This window comes from Pelmatolapia mariae, linkage group LG3_W, assembly GCF_036321145.2.
Source record: "Pelmatolapia mariae isolate MD_Pm_ZW linkage group LG3_W, Pm_UMD_F_2, whole genome shotgun sequence".
Taxonomy (NCBI): Eukaryota; Metazoa; Chordata; class Actinopteri; order Cichliformes; family Cichlidae; genus Pelmatolapia; species Pelmatolapia mariae.
Window position 1 is genome coordinate 14,210,979 of NC_086229.1, and position 23,023 is coordinate 14,234,001.

At 39.3% G+C, this 23,023-nt stretch overlaps 1 long non-coding RNA gene across 1 annotated transcript; it reads right to left on the reverse strand.

Annotated features, from left to right (window-relative positions):
• Nucleotides 1–2,772: 2,772 nt before the first annotated feature.
• On the reverse strand, nt 2,773–4,844 carry LOC134615947 (uncharacterized). Its single transcript, XR_010091372.2, has 6 exons — nt 4,745–4,844; nt 3,942–4,053; nt 3,542–3,630; nt 3,277–3,428; nt 3,127–3,159; nt 2,773–2,822 (listed from the first exon to the last, which is right to left on the reverse strand). It is a non-coding gene; the product is annotated as an uncharacterized LOC134615947 (long non-coding RNA).
• Nucleotides 4,845–23,023: the final 18,179 nt, after the last annotated feature.

Sequence of the window (23,023 nt, forward strand, 5' to 3'; positions counted from 1 at the left end):
CATTACTTGTAACACCATTATTTCCATCACTGCTGCTGAATGTCACAGTTGCTGCCAAAAAGCCACCAAAAGCAGATTACAGTGTAAACACTATCCAGGTAGAAACAGGAGCGATACATCTCCAGCTGTCAGACCTGCAGGTATCAGGCTGTGATGTGATTTTCTGTCTCATATGGAGAGACACAACTAATCTGTGTGACTTCACATTTGATGCAGAACACCTGATTGTTCTGTAAATAGTTTGAAATGTTTTTGTTGTTGTTTTTAAACTGCCTTGGATGTGTAGTGGTTCATAAATTTGATTAGTTTTGAAGTTGTGCATCCCTGTTCCTTATATTTCATGGCATGCCTTTATCATTGTTTTATTTGTTGTTTTGACTGTTTGCTCTATAGAATATGCAGTGGGATTGTAGAGGGAGACAAGTATTGTTTTGCCTGGGCTGGTTGTGCGTCGATCCATTTGTTATGCCTCAGTGCCCCAGTAGGTGGATTGGCGAGTCTCCTCCTTCACTCAGTACAGACAAGTGAGAGCGAGAGCTGCGTGTCTGTGCCATAAAGGTTGTGCTGATAAGAATAATACCAAACAAGGCAAGAGTTTTTAAGTTTATCAAGTTTTAAAGATGAAATGTCAAGGTAAAATCAAAAGTAGTCAAAAATGGCAAATTATGCCCTATACGCCATAGGGTTAAACATTATTTTAAAGTAACACAATAGTTACCTTTCCAAGTACTTACTTATTACTTATTTTTATAATATTGTAACTCAGTTACTAGCTCAGTTACTTTTTTAAAGAAGTAACTAGTTAACTAATTGTTAACTAGTTACTAATTGTTTTTTTAAAATAACTTGCCCAAAACTGCTTATCAGAGCCTTTTTGTTTCTAATACACACAAACACTTTATGCTGCATATGTTTAAACTCTTCGACACAGACGTATGTCGGTTAGAAATGGCTGATACAGTTGGTAAAGCTAATGTGTAAAGGGTTACAGAGGTATTAAGTATAGCTGAAATATGTAGTTGAACCTCCCAACACTCGCAGTACAACTACAAACATCAGTAAAACAAACTGACCTTTTCATACAAACTAATCCATACATAGAAAAGGCCTGAAGTTCAGCCAATCACTGGACAGGGCGTGATCAGCTGAAAAAACTACAGGGATTTGAAGGTTCTAGGTGAGGCTGACAGAAAGTTGACCAACAGGTGTAAAACTATGAGGACACACAATGGTCTCCCAAAAGTCATCTTTGGCAGTCTGCCATGATGTCTGACTGCACGCACTATATCTGAAACGTAAAACAAACACAGATAGCTGAACAAACTGAAGACTAAACATACTCTACAGCCAGTCATGTCAATGATCGCATTGAGGGGGTTCAGGTCTATGCAGAATAGCAGTGGGGACAGAGCATCTTCTTGGTAGATCCCTCACTTGACGGTGACTTGTGCTATACTTGAAGTTGGCCCGTAGTGTTGTGCGCCACATCCCTATTGAGTTCCTGATGAAGGCTCTTAGGATCCCATTGATTTTGTGTTTATTTCCAGGATCCATGTGTGGGGCATTGCGCCATAGCCCTTTTTATAGTCAATCCAGGCAGTGCACAGGTTGGTCAGCCTGCCCAGATAGCAAGGAAACATTGAAACAATGTTGAGTCAATATCAGGCGACGTCATTGAATCAACGTTGAAGTGTGACGTTGACCCAACGTCACTCTTGCACCCATTTTTAACGTTGAAACAACATCAGGTTTTGATGTTGAATCAATGTTGAAACCTGACATTGATTCAACGTTATATTTTCTAACACTGTTGACATTGAAACAATGTCAGATTCTGATATTGAAACACTGTTGAGATATGGTATTGCTTTTCCACCTCTTTCGCACAGTTGCTTTTTATTGAAAAAAAACAAAAAAACAAAAAAGGTCAATAGACATGTATCATTTGCAAAATACTTTATTAAAAGACAAAGTTTCCTATTTACATTTCTATGTTTCACGTCACTTTTTATTATTTACTCCGGGATGGGGATGGATGATGTGCGTCCTGCGTGCCACCCGTACGATCTGGATCATATCTGAGCCATTTCTGGACTGCTTGAGCAAAGACCAACTCAGACATAGAGTTCGCCCCTACCTGCTGCGCCAGGCCATCTAGGACAAAAATAGACACACACACAAAAAAACAAAGACAAAAAAAGGGAATTAGAGCACATGAATAAGCTCTTGTTAACTGTCTTCAGCAGGGAGAAAGTATGTAAACTCCTAGGCTGATAAACATGAAAGTCACCAGGCGGAAATCAGCAAACTGCCGCATTTGATTCCCAAAGAGCTATAAGCTGAAAATTTGATATGTCTTAGCATGGTGTGCCGTGTATCCTTTAAAAAAAAAAAGAAAAAGAAAAAGAAAACATAGGGCCCTCAGGCTGTACAAAGTGTACAACCCGAGGACAAAACAAGCCGAAGACCAAAGACTCCATCTCCAGATTAACCGGACATGAAAGTCTTGTTATTAAGAAAGACAAAGTAATATAGCAAAAAACAGACATAGGAAATGTGAAACGCACCCAGCACATCAATTGATCCCTTTATTGTTCACTTTAGGCTCATAAAACTACAATAAATGTTAAAACTTACCAAATATGCATCTGCACAGCGCTGTCTCTTTAAATGCCCTTTTTTGCTTTGTCTGGTCCTTGGTTTTTTTTCCCCTGCCCAGTTGAGTACAGAGGCCAGCTCCTTTGTAATGGCATAAACCATTACACGGCAGACTCGCACCTCCAGTGTGGTCCAGCAGCACCAATCAACGCAAAGCGTCTCACCTATAGACACATTTTATGAGATGGAATTAGCGTGTCTCATGTCTTAAATGTGTATGCAAGTGCTTGTGTGTTTACTTCATGTAATTGATGATAGAAACATGTCATTTAGTTTTCACTAAAGCCTGATTTTCAAGTCATACAAAGAATAAACCAAAGTATTGGCAGTACAATGTATTTCTATTCCCTTTTGTTGGATATTCATTTGTTAGTTCTTGTAACTGCTAAAAGTGTTTACTAGTTTTTGCCTGTCACATATATTTGTTATACCATGTAAACTGTGAAATTCCAAGATTTTCAAACTTGCCTTGTAATAGTGGCCTCACAGAGTCTCTGGAATCTACAGAAAAAAAAAATCACAACAAGATGACATTCAGGAGTATAAATTGTTTTTGTTTTTTTAGATAAGAGTACAATGACATTGTGATGCAGCTTTAAAGCTTTTTAAAAAGCATACCATCTATAGGGAAGACATCAGACTCTGCATGCTGGCGAGATCGCAAAGCTGTGTTGGTTTGTGCCGGAGTGGCGAAAGGTGCCGGGAGCTGGGTGGGGCATTATGATGGTTGCTATCAGTGGGCTGGGGGGCAGACTGCGGAGTGGTGAGGGCTGTTTAGAAAAAGATAATTTTTTAAGTATTTAAGAATACAGACAACTTGTCAAAAAAGTTTCCTCGTGTCAGACACAGATATGTACACAGACACTAGACAGTATTTTATTACCTGGTATTTTCACTCGAGGGGCCCGGGGAAACCGTTTTTTTGTAGGCTGCTCATCCTCTGAGTCCGTATATGTGTACAGGGGATTTGGTCTAAAGAAAAGAAATTAAAAACGGTCTTAAGTAATTGTAAATATGCTTTTGGCATATTGTTTCCTAAAGTTAGTTTGATTTCTAACAACACACACAGGAAACAGAGATGTGCAAGAAGGTGCAGTATACAATGAATTTTTGAAGTGCACAAGTGTACACGGCTTTGCATTTTTAAAAAGTTTACAAACTTCCACTTTTTGGACTATATTATGTGGTGATATTGCAGTATGCAAGCACCACAGATATGTATAAAAGACAAGATCATAAATTCTTAACAATCAAAGATATGTTTGTGAATAAAAAAGTTTTACTTGTGCTTTCTTTTAAGACTGGTCTGAGTTTCAGCTTCGGACTGAAGGTCAGACGTATCACAGCGTTCACGTGGATATCTCTGAAGACTGCGTTCTGCTTCGTGAAATGCGCCTGGAAATACAAACACAATGTATGGCCAGACATACATTACGTGTGGACAAAAGGTGCAAACGCATAGAAAAATCAGCGGTTTCAAAAATACGCTGGTACGTGTGGGCGTAGCCTTATTCATTATTCAAGGCACAAACGGAAAGTCATGTACGCGTGCAACGTAAAGTTAGGTGCGCGTACAACGTACAGTCACATGGGCATGCTGCGTGAGCATTCAAACTGAGTCTAAAGTTTTCGTGTGCGAATTGAAGCGAGTGCTCTCCAATCATCAAAAGTAACAAAAAGTCATTGAACACGTTTATACAGTTAACTTTACGTTTATCAATCATATATCACAGATTTAGAATTTTTTGTAGTACTAAGCAACTACAGAGCGAAAGTCTGGGTCAAGCGCCGAAGCGACGGCAAGAAGAAAGGAAACCTCGAAGCGTTAAAGCTAGCTTTGTAAGGGAATATAACAAAGAAATTATGAAACGAAAATGTTTTCTTTGTTGATATACTTTGTTCGCAGTGCAATTTATTTGTTGCCGGATTGTAAGAAGTAGACACAATTTCGGGCTCCCACATTTTGTGGGAGCAACGTAAATAACAGTAAAAAACTCGTTAATGTACAACATTAACGAGTTTTTTACTGTTATTCAAATGCAAACATGGAAATAATGAGTAGGGGAAAAAAATCATTCATTCTTACCTTATACTAATCGTGGTGCAGGCCAGTGCAGTGCATGAACTGATGCCTTCTCCGGTCAATTCCGCTGAGAGTAAATCAAATGTCCCGCTCTACTGTACAAGACAATGAATACCTGGGGGGATGTACCAATGTGAGAGGGGTGCTGCGGAATAGTCCAAGTGATCGCTGCTTTAATTTCCCGGTCAACTATACATAAATTGCATGTAGACACGATTTTTTAAAGCTGGTGAACTAGACCAAGTCATTGATAACAAATGAACAATAAATCTACTTTCTCTGGTACTTTATACCCGATCAGTTGCAATGCAATTTAATGCTCAACTACAAATCGATGGTTTTTGATGGTGACCGGAGCCGAATGATCGTCAACTATAAATAGACGTTTTCTCGACGTTGTTGTTGTCACCTGGTCGACTATAAATAGATCAAATATCAATGACAAAAAAACAACGGTGAATCAACATTGTTACAACGTCTCTATAGTAAGACCGTAGGTTTACCACAGTATTTCAACATTGTTACAACATTGGCATTTCAACCCCGACCATATACGACGGTTCGGATGAAAAATCAACATAGATTCAATGTCGTCTTGCTATCTGGGTGGTCTTGCAGTCTTGGCTGACTGCTCGGTCTACCAGTAGCTGGTGTTTGCGCCTCTGGTATTCTTACCAATTCCTTTCTGTGTGACACTCATGAATTGAGTCGTGTGCCTGTTCATCTTAGCCGCTATGATGCCTGACAGGAGTTTTTCCATGGCAGTCATGCTCTGGACTGGTCTCCTCGGATAAGGGCTCGGAACAACTCAGGGCTCAGTGGTTCAAGAAAAATACTAAAGATAAAAATCGAGAGTAGTCACCAGGTGCTCTACCTAAACCAAACCAAAGTAGATTTACTTTACCATGCCACCTCTAGCTACCCATAAATAAGACTTCTGTGGGCGTTTTTCTTCTTTCGCTCCCTTCGTTTTCACTCTCTACATTTTCAAGAATCCCATCAGAACCTCTCCTTCTGTTTTGTAATCATGGAGTCTGAATTAAATGATTACATCACCACATACAGATATGCGTTAAGACCTGCGTATACCTACATGCCTCTCAGGTCCACTCAGACCTCATATAAATCTCATCGTCACATGGTGAACACACGGATGTCCACAGAGAATTTACATTTCAAATTTTAGAAGTATAACAGATCCACACTTGCTGCCCACGTGCACAGAGACTGTAATGTAAAGAGTTTTAATTTTACGTCTGCTCCAGATGATTCTTATCAGTGCCTTATTGATTCGAATACAGTGGTCCCTCGCTATAACATGGTTCACCTTTTGTAGCCTCGCTGCTTCGCTGATTTTTTTTGTGCAATTTTGCAAGTGTTTTTTTTTTTGTTTGTTTGTTTTTTTTTACAGCACATTGTGTCTGTGTCCTGAATGGCTCTAGACCATTGTCAGTCGATCTCGTTCTGTGTCTCCTGTACAGTACAGACTGCATCCAGCAAAACATTTTATACTGCCAAGGTTTCAGTCCATAAAACTCTTAGTTTTCTACAAAGATTTGAACTTTGAGAGTGTTTAAACAAGAGATAAAAGTGCTAACATGTTCATGCCTCTTTGATAAAAGTCTATAAAGGGTATAGTGAGGGTTTTTTACAGGCTTAAAACATCTATAATAATTGTAAAAAATAAAGTTGTCTACTTTGCGGATTTCACTTATTGCGGGTTATTTTTGGAACTTAAAAGAGGGACCACTGTACACGCATACAGCTTATGTTTAAACATTTCTACACAAACATAGGCAGATTACAAATGACTCACAAAGCTGGTTCATGCTAATGTGTGAAGAGTTAAAAAGGCATTGAAGTAAAAAGAGCTTAATCAGTGCTATCAAAGAGAATAGACTCTGTTGAACTGCACAGTACAACACTGTAACCAAACATGTGAAAGGACTAAACGTAATGAACAAAGAGCTAAACAGAAACGTGATACAAAATGGAAATTGTAACTGAAGTATGTAGTTAGTGAAACTTCCAGCAGTCGTATTATTTGATCTGAATCAGAATCCAGTGTTTGATGGAAATCTCCTCCTGCTGCACTTCAACACATTAAAGAGAGAGAGATGATGATGAGAGCAGAGAGAGGAAGGTGTACTTACCGTGCAGGAGGATCACAAACACCACAAACATCTTCATGTTCCTGTCAAACTCAGGACATCAGCTCACAGCAGCTTCACTTTCCTCTGCTGATCATCTACTGACACTCTCACACTGCTCACACTGTCACAGAGTTCAGCTTCACACTCTGTTAATTTGTGGAATGAAGTCCGGCCGGCCACAGATCACTTCTGAGGGAAGAGGAGGACGTCGTAGTTTTCGCACCCAAGTGCTCTGGTTGGAGGTGACTGCTGCAGCCTCAGCCTAACACACACAAAGCTCCACCTTCAACCTTTCCTACCCCTCTCACGCTCTTTGTTTGCATCTTCTATTCATTATTTGTAGTATAAAAAAAAACATAAACAAAGAACTTCTTCCACTACAGTATTCATTACAGCACTGTGGCACTCCACAAACCCTCACACTGTCTCAATCCCTCTTTACAATTTCACTGAAAGAAGGCACGACGCTCATACAGACACAGGACAAGACGTGATCCGCTGACAAAGCTACAGGGATTAGAAGGTTGTAGGTGTGGCTGACAGTGGATCAACAGGTGTAAAGCTATGAGGACACACAACAGTCTCCCCTTTTCGTAGTAGTCAGATTTGGCAGTCTGCCATGATGTCTGGCTGCACACACTAAATCTGAAATGTAAACACACACGGCTGAAAACTTAAGACTAAAACCTGTCAATATGTAACAAGCTGAAATACCCTGACAGCTTTTTCTTTATGTGATTTCTCCGCACACTTTAAGAAACCTCTGAGTCATAAAAAGTAATTACCTTAACTACATTCTGTATTCATTGGTTAACCACAATAATCCATGGGAATTAATTTAACGGTCATTTATCAAATCAGACAAAAATTAATCTATATTTTAATCTAGCCCCAGGCTAGTATAACTTGTTGTGCTCCAAGGATTTTTTGAAATATGGCTGGATGAAAGATGAGCGGAAAAGCAGTTGTTATTGGATTTATCAGTCCCCCATGACAGAATAAAAAAAAAAAAAAGATAATATAAGGAATGAGAGAACTGACAGCTGTTATTTTAATCAGCCTGTCTCAGTTCTTTTAACTCTAAGTATCATAAAGTAATGTGGTAACATCTGGACTGATGTGTTTACTGTCAGCATTGTAATCGCTAGTTTAAAGGCTGTAGGTTACAGCCATTGCTCTGACACTGTATAAATGTAACAGGCCTCAGTGTTGGTTCTAATATAGGGCTGATATCGTCACTGATTTCTATAACTGATTCCATTCTGATTCACAAAGTACCAATTCAATCCACGCCTGGACTCAGTCAGAAATAGTATAATTCTGGTCATTTATCAGTACATATCCATATTTTTATATCTGGTTCAAGGTTCAAGGTTCTTTATTTGTCACATGCATAGTTATACAAGTATAACACACAGTGAAATGTATCATGACACACTCCTCGACGTGCAAAAAAAGGGGGGTGGGGGGGTAGAGGAATCTGCGTATAAAAACAAAGCTGACACTTGTGAGACTTCATCAGAGGTCTAAACATTACAGCAGATGTCTTTATGTCAAAGTAGCTGAGGATAAAAGACAGAAAAACATGAAGGAAATTGTCTTGGACTGACTTTTTACAGCCGATTACCTTAAAAATATTCTGCAGAACTAAAACAGAAGAAAACCATGAACATTACCTGATGCTGTTGATGTGAAGCAGTTCAAAGTTATACAGGTTTGATTAGAGACACAGCTGAGCGTTTTGCGATCTTTTTCTGTTTACCTGCTCTTTAATCCTGTTGGTGTTTTTGCTGTTCGGTGGTTGTTGAAATTGTTTCGTCAGCTTTAACCTAAGATTCTGGTTTATACAATCGATATCACTCCATTCAAACTGAAATCAATTTTTCAAACCCAGCCAGTCTGAGTTTTAAGCTTTATTTGCGAAGAGCACATTAGCTTACTAAAAAGGGTAGATAGCTTGTACTGCTGGGGCGTAATACATTCATCAGTCTTCCATCAGTTGTGGGGGGACAGCTTCAGCTTCAGTCTTTACATATCCGTGCTGGTCAGAGTGTAAATCCCAAGGCCGAACGGCCTTTGTACAAGCACACACTCTTCTTAGCTGGGCACAGCAATGAGCACAAACAGCAGTGTAGAAAGATCCAGGCAGCCAGCATGTGTCTGTCCAACCAATCAGAGCTCCTCACATCAAGCAGCATGTGGTTAATTTGCACTGCTTTGGGATTGTCATGGTCGTAGGTCTGACCCAGTGTTTTGTGTTTGCTTATTGGTCATTCATGGTTTTGGTTTTCTGAATTTTATATTTGTTCTTGCTTCCAGTTTGGGTTACTGTATTTTCCCTGTGTACCATGTCTAAAATTCCTTCAGTCTGTTTCTCAGCCTCAAGTACTTGTCCTTGTGAATTGTTTCAGGTTTTATTTTGATAGTCCCTGTCCTGTGTGCAGTGTGTCTGGTTTTGCTTCCCTTGTCTCATTAGCTGTGTTTCCCTCCTATCTCCCATTCCCTGCTCACTCTTGTGTGTATTTAAGCCCTGTGTTTTCTTTGCTCTATGTTGCTTTACACTGTCATATTGTTTCTAGTGTTCCACAGTTTAGTTTTCTCTTTGATTGTGTCAGCAATACAGGTGAGGTTTTTGAGTTTAGATTTAGCATACTGGAGTCCACATTTGGGTCCTCCTGTCCTGTCACACACAGCATTCATCCGTGACAGGGATTTTAAAAATAGATAGTAAATCAAATAGTTAATCCCAAAGCTAATTCATTATCTAATATCACAGCTAATCTGTGAGCTAAGAGGAGAGGAAATGGGTTTTAAATGAGGAGTGGTATCACCATTCTAAATGTCAGTAATAAATCTTAATTTTTGTATCTATTGATTTCTTTCTCTTTTTAAAATTGTTTTTTAAAAACAATTTTGAAAATCAATTTTTGAATGTAGAATGCAAAAATGGTTTTTGAAATGATGTTTTTATTGAAAGTTTAATTCTGCTTTTCTCACATTCATAAATATTGATTTAGATGTTTTATTTTTGTTTAAAATTAAATCATTAAATAATAAATGACATACATCTAGGATCCCATCTCATTTGACCTGACTTACATCCCAGCACCCCACTCACTATCTGTGTTTTGCCCCGTCTGTTTCAGCTTGGTCTTGTTGTGTGTCATGTCCTGTATAGGTTTTGCCCTGTTAAAATAAAATGAAAAAAAGAAGTCTGATAATACACGCAAACTAGTTAAATTACTGTATTAGACACTTAAAGAGTTGGATTCGAAATTCAGATATACTGAGTAAATTCTTGTACTTGTCCCCACAAATATAACAAATGTGGTATCCAACCTGGCTCCAGTAACACTGTGAGGATTCTTGGGCTCATTCTTGACCAGCATATGTCCTTCAGCATGTACAGTACAGAAATCTGTAGGTGTGTTTAGCTTTGTTATAACATGTGAGCACAAACACATGTTAGTTACCATAAACATGCATGTTTGCTGTGAGAGCTGCTCAGACACAAATGTTGTTAAACTCATATTCAACGACTGAAGAGAGGAAACTATGTGGTAGTTTAACAGCTCTACACTCCCCCTGCTGGAGACATCTGGTAATTGTTTCTAATCTTAGTACTGCTGGTATATATACTGCATGACTGTACTGTCAGTTACAGGAAAACATACAAGATACTTTGCTCTAAGCTCTCCTACTCACAGTGACATTATAAAAATCAGATGTAAAGAGCGATGATGATTTTTATTTTAGCTCTATGTGCCTGAACTTTCCTTACTTTTTAAATGACTTTATCACATTTAAACTAAACATGAAAAACTTACATTACTTACAGCAGATCTAACCAACAGCTACAGGCCAGGATTTTAAATATTGATAATAAAATATGTAATTAGTGTAACTTTTGGAACAACCTGCCCAATTATAAGAAAAGCATGTCAGTAGATGAGAAATTTGACTTTATTTCTTTCTTTATACGTTATATTTACAAACTGTTTAGCTCATGGATTATAATTGTTAATCCAGTAAATTTGAGTTTAGATGTGTGAGATTGTTTAGCTGTGGTGGTGTCTGATACTCTGAGAGTTAAAAATAAATGTAAAAACTGAGTTCAGTCTACATGAAAGTTTGTATGAAGTCATTAAGTACATTCCCTGTTTTTTTGATCGGGTTAATAACATTTGTTTAAATTATATGTATTTCTTACTGAAGCTGGTCAGATAAAATCTTTCACTCAGTGGGCCCACATCCTCATTTTAGATTTGCTATTATTTTAATTCATAAAGGTGAATGACTTAAACATGAAGTGAGCTGTGGATTGGGGAAGGCCTCGCCCCTGGCAGATTCCCAATTACTAATTAGAACGGAGAAAGTTAAAGAAGTGAAAAAAGGAAAGGTGGATGGGGCATGAAAATGAGAATGAACAGCTTGTAGAACTGGGGGATTATATATAGAAAGGAACTGGAAGATGCTTGATTGGAGGAATGGCCCTGTTCCTGAAATTCAAATACTTTATCTCCAATTAGAAAGCTCTTGGAGAGCTTCAGTCTCTCTGACCTGAAGCTGTAGGAACTCTGGTCTCATCCTCAAACATCAGGAGCAGCTGCTCCATCAGAAACACCACAGAAAGAGAACCACAGTAGATCAAAGATATTTTTATTCTGTTCACTGAACAGGGACAGCACGTTAAATGGCATTAATATAAATATAAGATAACTACACCTGCCTGATTATAAAAAAAATTATTTACATTTGTCATGCCGGGGCAGATCACACGACTCTGTACAATATACAAAAGATAAACATAAACAATCACACTGAGGTACACATGAAAACAGATCTGATTGGACTGAGACGAAGCAATCATATCTTTGTGTTTCCTCTCATTTAACAGAATAATGTCTTCCTCAGAGGATCCACCTGTGCTTCCTCTCCTCTCTCCTCCACCTGTTACAGTGAGGGAACGTCCTCCATGATGGAGGAGCTGCTGGAAAGTGCTGAGAGTTTCCTCCAGAGTGAGACCTCTGTCACAGTTCAGAGGATCTACGGCAGCAGAGACCTTCATGGACACTAAAAGTCTCAAACACACAACAACAACATCACACTGACTCCACTCTGACATCACTGATCAATAATCAACGAACACACAGATCAAACTGATTGATCAGCCATCAGAGGAGAGATCAATGGAGCTGCTTCTGGTTGTCCTGTTTGATCCTGAACTCTCCCTGCAGAGGAGACACAACACAGTCAGACACACGCACACAAACACGTTTGTATGTATTTACATCATTGTGGGGACATGTCATTGACATAATGCTTTCCCAAAACAACTGTTTCTAATTTTAATCTTGGTTATTTTATGTTGTAATCTGCTATATTATGCTCTGTAAATTGTTTCTGATTTATTAATCTATTGTGTGATTTTAAAGTGTTGGTAGGCATCGTAAAAGTGGTCGTATTGAGCTGCCACGAGTTGATGAAAGGTTAGGCAAGTAATCAGGAGCAACAGTTTTCTAACTGTTGCTGTTTATAGTTGTTTTTGGTATAATATCAGCAAAATACAAACTGGGCTCCAACTGGAGATATTTGTTTTGCAGTTTTCAGTTTCAGTGGCATATAAGCTATGTTAGAAAATCACGAGTCAGAAACTTTATGTCCTGCAGAAGCGGAAATGAAGGACTGAAGATTGCAGCTACATTGACACTTAAACCACATTTTGAGACTCAAAAATGCCTTCGAGCTCGTTGGAAGGGGCATTTTGTCCCCACAAGTGACCGTTAGACCCCACAAGTGTTGTAGTATGCCAGGTTTGTGTCCTCACAAAGATGTCAAAACATGTACACACACAGAGACAAAAGCAAACCTTTGACTTTGAGGAGCACTGTTTTGTTTCTCTTGACCTCCCCGTCGACTTCACATCTGTATTCTTCACTGTCTCTCTCTGTGGGCTGTTTCAGGGTCAGACTGAGGTCTCCAGTTTTCAGTGGGTCTTCATTCATCTTTGTTCGGTCTCTGTAAAACTGGTGCTGTTCTTCAGGCTGGTCAGAGCCGTTCTTATACACATGAACCATTTTATCACCACTGATCTTCCACTGCACTTTGGTATCTTCAGGTAGGTTTTCTGTTGTTTTAAATGGCAGCTGGACAGACTCCGCCCCCTCATCCACCTCCACCTGACAGTCTGAGAGGACAACAAACAAAAGATGAGTTGTACAGACAGCAGCAGCAGTGGGTTTCTGAGTTGAACAGAAGGAGGAGCTTTTGTACCTCCTCACAGTACTCTGTAGTTTCACTGTGTTTACACTGTGTGTGTGCAGGCCTGGATCTCTAACAAAGCTTTGACTTCACTGTTGGTCCATTTCTCTGTAATTTGTTCCAGTTTAGAGCAAACTGTTCTTCACAGTTAATGATGACGTGGATTTCACTTCATATACTGAAGTGAAATCCACGCTCTGCTGTGGCAACATGTATTTACAGTTTATGTTCTAGCTCTTCAGATATTCCTCTTATAGAGCCTATAAACTACAGAGAACTACAACATCCTTTTTTCTATAATTACATCAGCATTTGCTTCGCACCCCACCACATGGAAACCACACAAACCTTTGACTCTGAGCAGCACTCTTTTGTATCTCTGGACCTCCCCGTAGACTCTACAGCTGTATCCTCCTTTGTCTCCATCTGTGGGGTGTTTCAGGGTCAGACTGAGGTCTCCGGTTCTCAGCAGGTCTTCATTCATGTTCGTTCGGTGTCTGTAAAGCTGGTGCTGTTGTTCAGGCTGATCAGAGCCGTTCTGATACACGTGGACCTTCCTGTCATTGCTGTCCCTCCACACCACTTCAGCATCTGCAGGCAGGTTTTCTGAGGTTTTGAAGGGCAGCTGGACAGACTCCACCCCTTCCTCGCAATAGGTTTTCAGAGTTGTAGAGAAAGCTGAAGGACAGAAGCAGATCAAAATCTAAAACCTGTAGATTTTTTTGAAAGATTATTCTGCAGACGGCTTTGGTTTGGTTTTGTGTGTCTGAAATAGACTTTATTAGTAGATTCTTATTTTCTTTATAATTAGAATGGTCAAGACTTGTGGCTTTTACAATAAGGCGTCAGGCTTTAGGAGCCATTTGTGTTTGTGTTCCTCTGTTTTTACACTATGATATGTCTTTATAGCACAGTTTTTTAGGTAGGCCTATTTAATTAGTCTTAGGCGTTGTTGGTCAGTAGGACCTAAAGGTCTTTGACCACTACGTTGTTGTGATCAATGTTAAATGATGTTGAATACTAAGAGAAACTGTTAAACTATGAATACAACCAATGGCAAATAATAAATGTGTTAAATGGATAAGATATGTACAGCTGGATTTATTACACTTTCTCAAGTTTCAATAACGTTTGCAGCTCTCACACACAAAAAAGCACTGACCTCTGACTTCCAGCTCAACTTGTTTCATCAGTAGGATGTTTCCCTCCCTGCTGTAGGCGGTGCAGGTGTAGGTGTCTGTGTCCCAGTCTGTGGGGTATTTCAGGATCAGACTGAAGTCTCCAGCTCTTAGCGGGTCTTCATTCATCTGTGTTCGGTCTTTGTAACGGTGGTCCTGATCTTTAAGCTGGTCAGATCTGTTCTCATACAAGTGGACCTTCCTGTTGAATTTGGTCTTCCACTCCACTTTAGCAACTTCAGGCAGGTTTATGGTACTTTTGCAGGGCAGCAGAATAAACTCCGCCCCTGAATCCACCTCCAGCTGGGGGACTGAGAGGACAGCAAACACAGCATCAGTTGTACAGTTAAAAGCAACTCTGAGCATGTTTTGACTGGTTCAAATGACATATTTTCAATGAAATGTTCCGGTCTGAAACATGTCCAACTGCCCCACTGAACATAAACAGTTTCTTTGTTTTATTTATATCCAATCAGCAGCAGAGATAAAGTCCATCCAAACCAAATTAGGCTTGTTATGACAAGATTTATTTTTTCATGAGCTCTGGAACTCTACTAAAAGAAATACAAAATAATCAATACAATTCATCAGTGATTCCATCAGTGAGCTGATAAACGCACATTCAGTTTTATGATGATTTATTTCATCCAGTCGGCTGCTGATCAATAAGTTCTGCCTTTCTAAACCACTGAGAACTTGAATTCACCAAGAGGCTGAAGTATGGAGAGAAAATAGTGTCAAATATAAAATATGTTTGCTGTACTAAACTATGTTCAGACCTCTGACATGGAGCTCCACTTGTTTCTTCTCCAGCATGTTTCCTTCCCTGCTGTAGACGGTGCAGGTGTGGGTGGAGCTGTCGTCATCCGTGGGATGTTTCAGGGTCAGACTGAGGTCTCTAAATTTCAGAGGGTTTCTGTTCATCTCTGTTCGTCCTCTGTAAAACTGGTGCTGTTCTACATGGTGGTCACGTCCGTTCTCATACACATGGACTGTCCTGCCATCTCTGTCCTTCCACTCCACTCGAGTGTCTTTGAGGAATCTGACTATAGCTTTGCAGGGCAGCTTGACAGACTCCACCCCTGAATCCACCTCCACCGTGTAAACTGAAAGGACAACAAAGGACAACATGATGACATCAGCAGCTGTGATGGTCACATGACCTCCCTGTCCCCTCCTTGTCTTCTAGTCTCAGTCAGATTGTGTCTCAGTTTGTTCCTGATGTGTTCCTGACTCGTTCTTTGGTAACTAGTCTGCATCGTCCTGTAAAGTGCTGCAGACATGTTGGATGAAGAGCAGAAGAACAGACAGACTGAGCCTCCACAGTCGCCCATGTCTCTCACACATCAGCACAGAGACCATGAAGATCTCATGTGTCTGCTCTGAACATCTGAAGCTCTCCACCACATGACTGAGCACAACTCAAGGAGGAACATTTACTGAAGCTGCTGCAACATTTACTGTCAGCACATGTTTCCATGTCAGCCTGCTGTTTACCACCACAGAAGAAGAACAGCTTGTACACATGCAGCCTCTGTGTCAGATCAATGCAGTGAAGCACACACACTGTTTAGTAAAGTCATGTTGTGGAGCTGTTTCACTGATCAATGACTGAGTCTGAAGGAGGTTTTCTGGAACAAACCTGGAAGTTTCTCTTCAGCTCTCTGTATCAGCTGTTTGTAACTCTCAACTCTTTCAGCTTCTGAAACAAGTTTGTGTGAGCCACATACAAGGAGCCACCAGAGGACACCTGCTAACCATCGGCATTATGGGTAGTGTAGTAGGAGACACTCACCTGGCATGAAATAGTGCCGGAAATGATATAAAAGACCTCCAGAAACCACAAGAAGAACCAGGACAACCAGGAGAGCTGTAGCCCATGATGGAAATGGTTCTGTGGAGAAACATTAAAAAATGATTTCTGATCTCTGACCTCTGTCCACAATATTGACCTCTGACCTGTATCTAGATTTCCGACCTTTGACCTGCAACACTACTTTCTGTGTCAGGATGTCTTTGTCCCTGTAGATGGTGCAGATGTATCCTCCACTGTCTCTCTCTGTGGGCTGTTTCAGGGTCAGACTGAGGTCTCCGGTTCTCAGCAGGTCTTCATTCATCTTCGTTCGGTCTCTGTAAACTTCATCCTGAGTCATGAGGTCATCATTTCCGTTTGCATACACATGGACTGTGATGAGTCCGAGGTCAGAGCGAGTCCACTCCACTGTGGTGTCCTCAGGCAGGTCAGGTGTTGTTTTGCAGGGCAGGATGAGAGAATGTGACCCTTGCCTCACCTTCACCTCCACCTGCTGGTCTGAGAAGACAAGAAACAGCAATATCAACTATAGGATATATATATATATATATATATATATATATATATATATATATATATATATATATCCTTCTCAAAAAAAACTTAGCATATTGTGATGAAGTTCATTATTTCCTGTAATGTACTGATAAACATTAGACTTTCATATATTTTAGATTCATTACACACAACTGAAGTAGTTCAAGCTTTTCATTGTTTTAATATTGATGATTTTGGCATACATAACTCATGAAAACCCAAAATTCCTGTCTCAAAAAATTAGCATATCATGAAGAGGTTCTCTAAACGAGCTATTAACCTAACCATCTGAATCAACAAATTAACTCTAAACACCTGCAAAAGATTCCTGAGGCTTTGAAAACTCCCAGCCTGGTTCATTACTCAAAACCACAATCATGGGTAAGACTGCCGACCATACTGCTGTCCAGAAGGCCATCATTGACACCCTAGAGCAAGAGGGTAAGACACAGAAAGAAATTTCTGAACGAATAGGCTGTTCCCAGAGTGCTGTATCAAGGCACCTCAGTGGGAAGGCTGTGGGAAGGAAAAAGTGTGCCAGAAAACGCTATATGTATATGTATATATATATATATATATATATGTACATATATTTACACACACACACATATACAAATATCTATATCTATATATGTATACAGATATAGATATAGATATATATACATACACACACACACACACACACACACACATGGTAACTGGAACACAGCTTGATATCTACACTTCATGACATCTGACTCCTTCCAGAAACCATTAATAAAAATAATCTCTGGGTCTTTTTGTTTCATGTTCAGTGATGTGTAAAAATATATGTACAGGCGTGTGTGTGCTTGACCTCCCTGACATAAACTCTCCTCTGACCAGAAGCTGAATGAAAACGATGGAAACTGTTTTTTCGTTTGACCTCTGACCTTTGTATACAGTACTGACTTATGACCAGTAATTACAGCAGTTGCTGGAGTTTTTTGCTGACCTTTGACCTTTAGCTGGATGTCTCTGAGTGTCCGTTCTTGTCTTCCATTGCTGAGCGAGCAGGTGTAGTTGCCACTGTCAGTCTTTGTGGGTTTCCTCAGAGTGAGGCTGAAGTCCTTTGTGATGAAAGTGTATCGATTCATTGATGTGCGTTCTTTGTAACGCTGGTTTTGTCCTCTAAGATCATCTCCTCTTTCTCTTCGTAAGTGGACAGATTTGGGATGGAGGTCACTGCGATTCCACATCACTGTGGCATTGTCCTCAGGTATAGGACCTGAGAACAGACAGGGCAGCAGGACAAACCTTTCCCCCTCATTCACCTCCACCACCACAGCCAGAGCATGCTGGGAAACTGCAAGGACAGAGACAGTAACACAAATCAAATGAATTTTGTGGGTTTGACATAGTGTTGAAATGATGGACTATTAACTAACACTATCTTCAGAACCCAATTTTACAAACAACAAACGGTCAGGTTAAACTCAATCACATTGTAGTCAAATCAAAAAACAGATGGAGGCAGTCTGTGGGTCACTTCTGGCTGTGCTGTTGTTGTACCGTCAACCAGCCAAAGAGAGTGAAAAGAACAGTGTCAAGTGTCACTACAGCCCCTGGCTGCATGTTTTTTTATCTTTCTCCTGGTGAACACTGCTGCTTCCCTATTCTGGCACACATGTCAACCAGTCAGGTTGCAGCCAATCAACAGCACCATCCACGTCCGTTTTCAATGGGTGAATACAGACAATATATGATCCATTATAAATGTTTTTTCACTAAGTAAAGAGAGATTGAAGGAGCAAAGTGGTCTGAATTCTCTAAATACCAATTAAAGAGTCCTCATGTCTCTGTGCTGTACAGTTCACAGCAAAGCAAAAGTGATTCTCTGCTCAGACGACATTAAAGTGGATCAGCAGCTACATTTTTAAAATGCTTTTTGTTTTTGTTGTGTTGAAGCACAGTCAGATTTCTCTACTGTTGACTCTGTTTGATGAACTCTAGTTTTAGAAGTGTTCCAGTTTAAAACATATTTTTAACAAAGTTTAAGTGGAATAACTTAAAGCTGTGGGGGGAACATGTGTGACGCAGTATTGTGGGTTCTGCCTCAAAGAACAAAAGAAACCAAAAAACACACAAAAGAAAATACCGAAAAGACAACACAGCAGTGGTCAAAATGTTAACACTGAAGCTTCACAGAAATCAGAGTCAACAAACCAGTGAGTGGTTTGGTTTGGAGTGGTGGACATTTTATTGATTGCGTTTTATATATCGTCCATATTAACTAGAAGCATGTTTGTATTTTCGTTTTTGATTGTTTTGACCTGAGGCAAAATCCAGCTGTAAAGGTGATGCAGCTGAAAGTGAAACTATGAATGAAATGAGCAGAGTTGTCTTTGTTCAGATGTAATTTTTGGCTACACACACTAACCGTGACGTCACCTAAACCTCGCGTGCTGATAAGAGAAAGAAAAACCAAAAGTTGGATTCACAGATGTTTTTTTCTTTGATTTTGGGGGCTTAACAGTTAAATAAATAACTTATTTAATTTACCCCCCCACCCGTGTGGGACTGAAACCTTTTTATTTATCTTCATACTTTAAAACTGGATTCAGCATTTGATCAATTATTCAAATATTTCATATTAAACATATCATTATTATTATTATAATTATTGCTGTTGTTTTCTTCTATTACATGTGTGAATACTTAATGGCAGCAATGAGTTTAGATTATTGATGTTTGCAGGTAAACTTCAATAAAGGAGAATCATTTTAGTTTAATCTGTAAAAACGTTGCTGTAACTTTGTTTGGAACAATAAGAGACATTAATAACTGTTAGTTTGATTGGTTGAAGTTATTATTCAGAAAAATGCAAGTATGTGCGAATATCTCAAAAACGTTAGTGTAAAATTAATAATAAAAACATCATGAATGTCTGTTTATGTGATCGTATATTCAGACACAGTGTGAGAGTTAACAGATGTCAGTATCACAGCTCACAGAGGGATGCCCGAGTGTGACTGCAGCTGGTACCGGTACATGGTGAGCACACAGATGTCCACTGACATTTTTCATTTTACACTTTAAGGAACTATAACAGGATCGAATGTTGAACCATCAGGTTTCCAGCTGCCAATGTGTACAAAGACTGTAATAAAGGTTCAGTTTTAAGTCTGAACCAGTTGATTCTTATCAGTGTCTAATTGCTTCTAGTGGGCACAATTTATTTTGCATATGTATAAATGTTTCTACACTGATGTAGGCAGATTAGAAATGACTGACGAAGCTAATTAAAGCTAATGTGTGAAGAGTTAAAGAGAAATTGTCGTAAAAACAGCTGAAGCAGTGGTATTGAAGAAAATAGCTCCTGTTGAAACTGCACAGTACAACACTGTAACCAAACATGTGAGAGAAATAAACTTAGTTAACGAAGAGCTAAACAGAAACATGATGAACTATGAAAATTTCTGCTGAGGTACGTATTTAATGAAACTTCCAGCAGTCGTATTATTTGATCAGAATCAGAATCCAGTGTTTGATGGAAATCTCCTCCTGCTGCACTTCAACACATTAAAGAGAGAGAGATGATGATGAGAGCAGAGAGAGGAAGGTGTACTTACCGTGCAGGAGGATCACAAACACCACAAACATCTTCATGTTCCTGTCAAACTCAGAGACTCTTTAAAAGCCCTTCAGGACATCAGCTCACAGCAGCTTCACTTTCCTCTGCTGATCATCTACTGACACTCTCACACTGCTCACACTGTCACAGAGTTCAGCTTCACACTTTGTTAAAGCACATCTGTGGAATGAAGTCCGGCCGGCCACAGATCAGACGTTTGTAAAGACGGAGGCTGTGATTTGCTGGTTCACCTGTGGGGGCGTGGCTAACAGAAAGGTGGATCAACAGGTTTGAAACTATGAGAAAACTGAACTCCTCCTCTTATCAGATTTTACTAAAATGAAAGACACTTAGTTTCGTCACACTTTACTTTTAGCCTAATTAGCAGAAGCTAATATTCAGAAGATTGTATTTATAAATATCTGAAACACTGCATGTGTGAAAACAGAGGGAGGAAACTGTGAGGTCAGATATTTGCTGATCGTTCAAGTTTAAAATTGACACATTCCCACAGACCAATCAGAAACAGGATATGAGGAATTATTCACCAGGTGGCCTTTATGACAGAGGTGGAGTTTGGGATTCAGCAGCTCTGAGCCTGATACTGAGGTGGAGAAACTCCTGATAACCTGTGGAGTGTGAAAAGGAGCACTACAGTACATTTCATCCTGTCCACATACTACATACATACAGTGGCCCAGGACTAGATACACAGCCACAGACAGGTTTCTATGTTTTGTCCTGGTTTGGAAACAGGACGTAGACATACATACCAAAGTTCCCGTCTAACTTTTTTAAAATGCCCAAATTTTAATTCTCTGTGATGTTATGAAGTTTAAAAAAAGTCTTAAATCGAACTTTCCTGAAGCCCACATTCAGCCTCAAACACATCAGGAGCATCAGAAACACCACAGAAGAAGAACAACACTGATCAGATGAAACCTGACAAAGTTTTTATTTCACAGTTTGTCATTAGAAAAACATAAAATGTAAAATATCAGATTTGACCTCATCTGTAGTCCCTGTGCAGATCCAACCAATAAACAAAGAGAAACAGTGAACAGCTCATACTGAGTGGAGCTGGTCACAGGTCAGTTTGAGACAAACAACTTTAATACTTTTATACTATGAAAAGGTTTTATGACTGAAGTGAAGGCACACTTGTGTTTTTCTTTCATGTAGTAAAATTAATATATTACATGATACAAGATATCTTTGTTCAATTATAAACTTTTTTTTGGAAAAAAAATCTCTATCAGCACAAAAATGTAAAACATAATAATAATTTATTATTAATAAATAATTAAAGGGAAGAAGCAGAGTCAGAGTCTCAAGGTGACTGAAGCCAGACCAGCATCTGTAGAGGCCACATCTATGGCTCTACTTTTATATTCAGCTTTGTTGGCGAATGGAAGTTAAACAACTTTATCACTCTATCGTCAGGAGCATTATCTTTAGTGGACATGCCCCCAATGGTAGAATGGAGAAAGACCCATCACTCATCAATCGTCAGAGACTACATTGAGGCACAAAGAATCCCAGAAAAAGAGAAAAAGTATAAGTGGCTAAAGCAACATGAGATTTCAGAACAAAACAGAAGAGCCAGAAGAAGCAAGAAGAAGAACCACAGTGGAGCTGTGGCAATGAGAGTGAATGGGAGAAAACTGATGATTTAGAGCCAGAACACGCCAAAACTACAAGAATAATTCACAAGATCTTCGACACAGATGGAACAAACTTGGAGCTTTCCTCCAAAGGAACAGATGTCACTAAGATTTGTATCGCCTGGCCAGCCTGTGTGAGTGCCATGTGCCCATTGTGACATGAACTAGTTGCTAAACTCCCACCTCTGGCAGGAGCTTCAGATTCACGTTCAGCTGTGAGGGTGAGGCAGCTTCAGGCTGAAAGAAAGTGAAACTATGAATGAAATGTTCAGCATCGTCTTTGTTCAGATGTTATTTTTAGCTACAGACACTAAGTGAGACATCACTTAAACCTTAAGTGCTGATAAGAGAAAGAAAAACCAAAATATCGATTCACATATGTTTTTTCTTAGTTTTTTTAGTTTCACAGGTTAAACAAACAACTTTCTAAATGTAAGAAAAACCCTCAGTGTGGGACTGAAACCTTTGTTAAATTATCCAAATATTTCATATTAAACTTATCATTATTTTATTATTATAGTTTTCTTCAAATACATGTGTGAACATATGATGGCAGCAATGAGTTTAGATTATTGATGTTTGCATGTAAACTTAAATGAAGGAAATAAAAGAAGTTTTTAGTTTAAGCTGTAAAAATGTTGCTGTAGCTTCATTTGGAACAATATTTGTTCAGTAACATTAATATTAATATTAATGTTAGTTTGATTGGTTGAAGTCATTGTTCAGAAGAAGCATGTATGTATGAATATCTCAAAAACATTGGTCTACAAACAATTGTGCAATATTCATTTTCCACTGTTGAAAACAAAACATTATGTCTGTTCATGTGACCGTGTATTCACAGTGAGTGTCAGATATCAGCATCACAGCTCACAGGCGACTTGACTACAACAGCAGCTGGCGTCGCGGACATAGCTGGTCTGGCCACATAGTTGGAGGTGGTGATTGTGGATTGATGGTGATTTTTCGTTTTTATGGGCCGATGGGGTTTTTGTTTTGTTTTTTTTTCGCTTTTTTTTCCCCGTAATGGTATAAACACTGAGAGGTGGTGGATTGGCCAGATGAAGGGAGATGTGTAAAAATA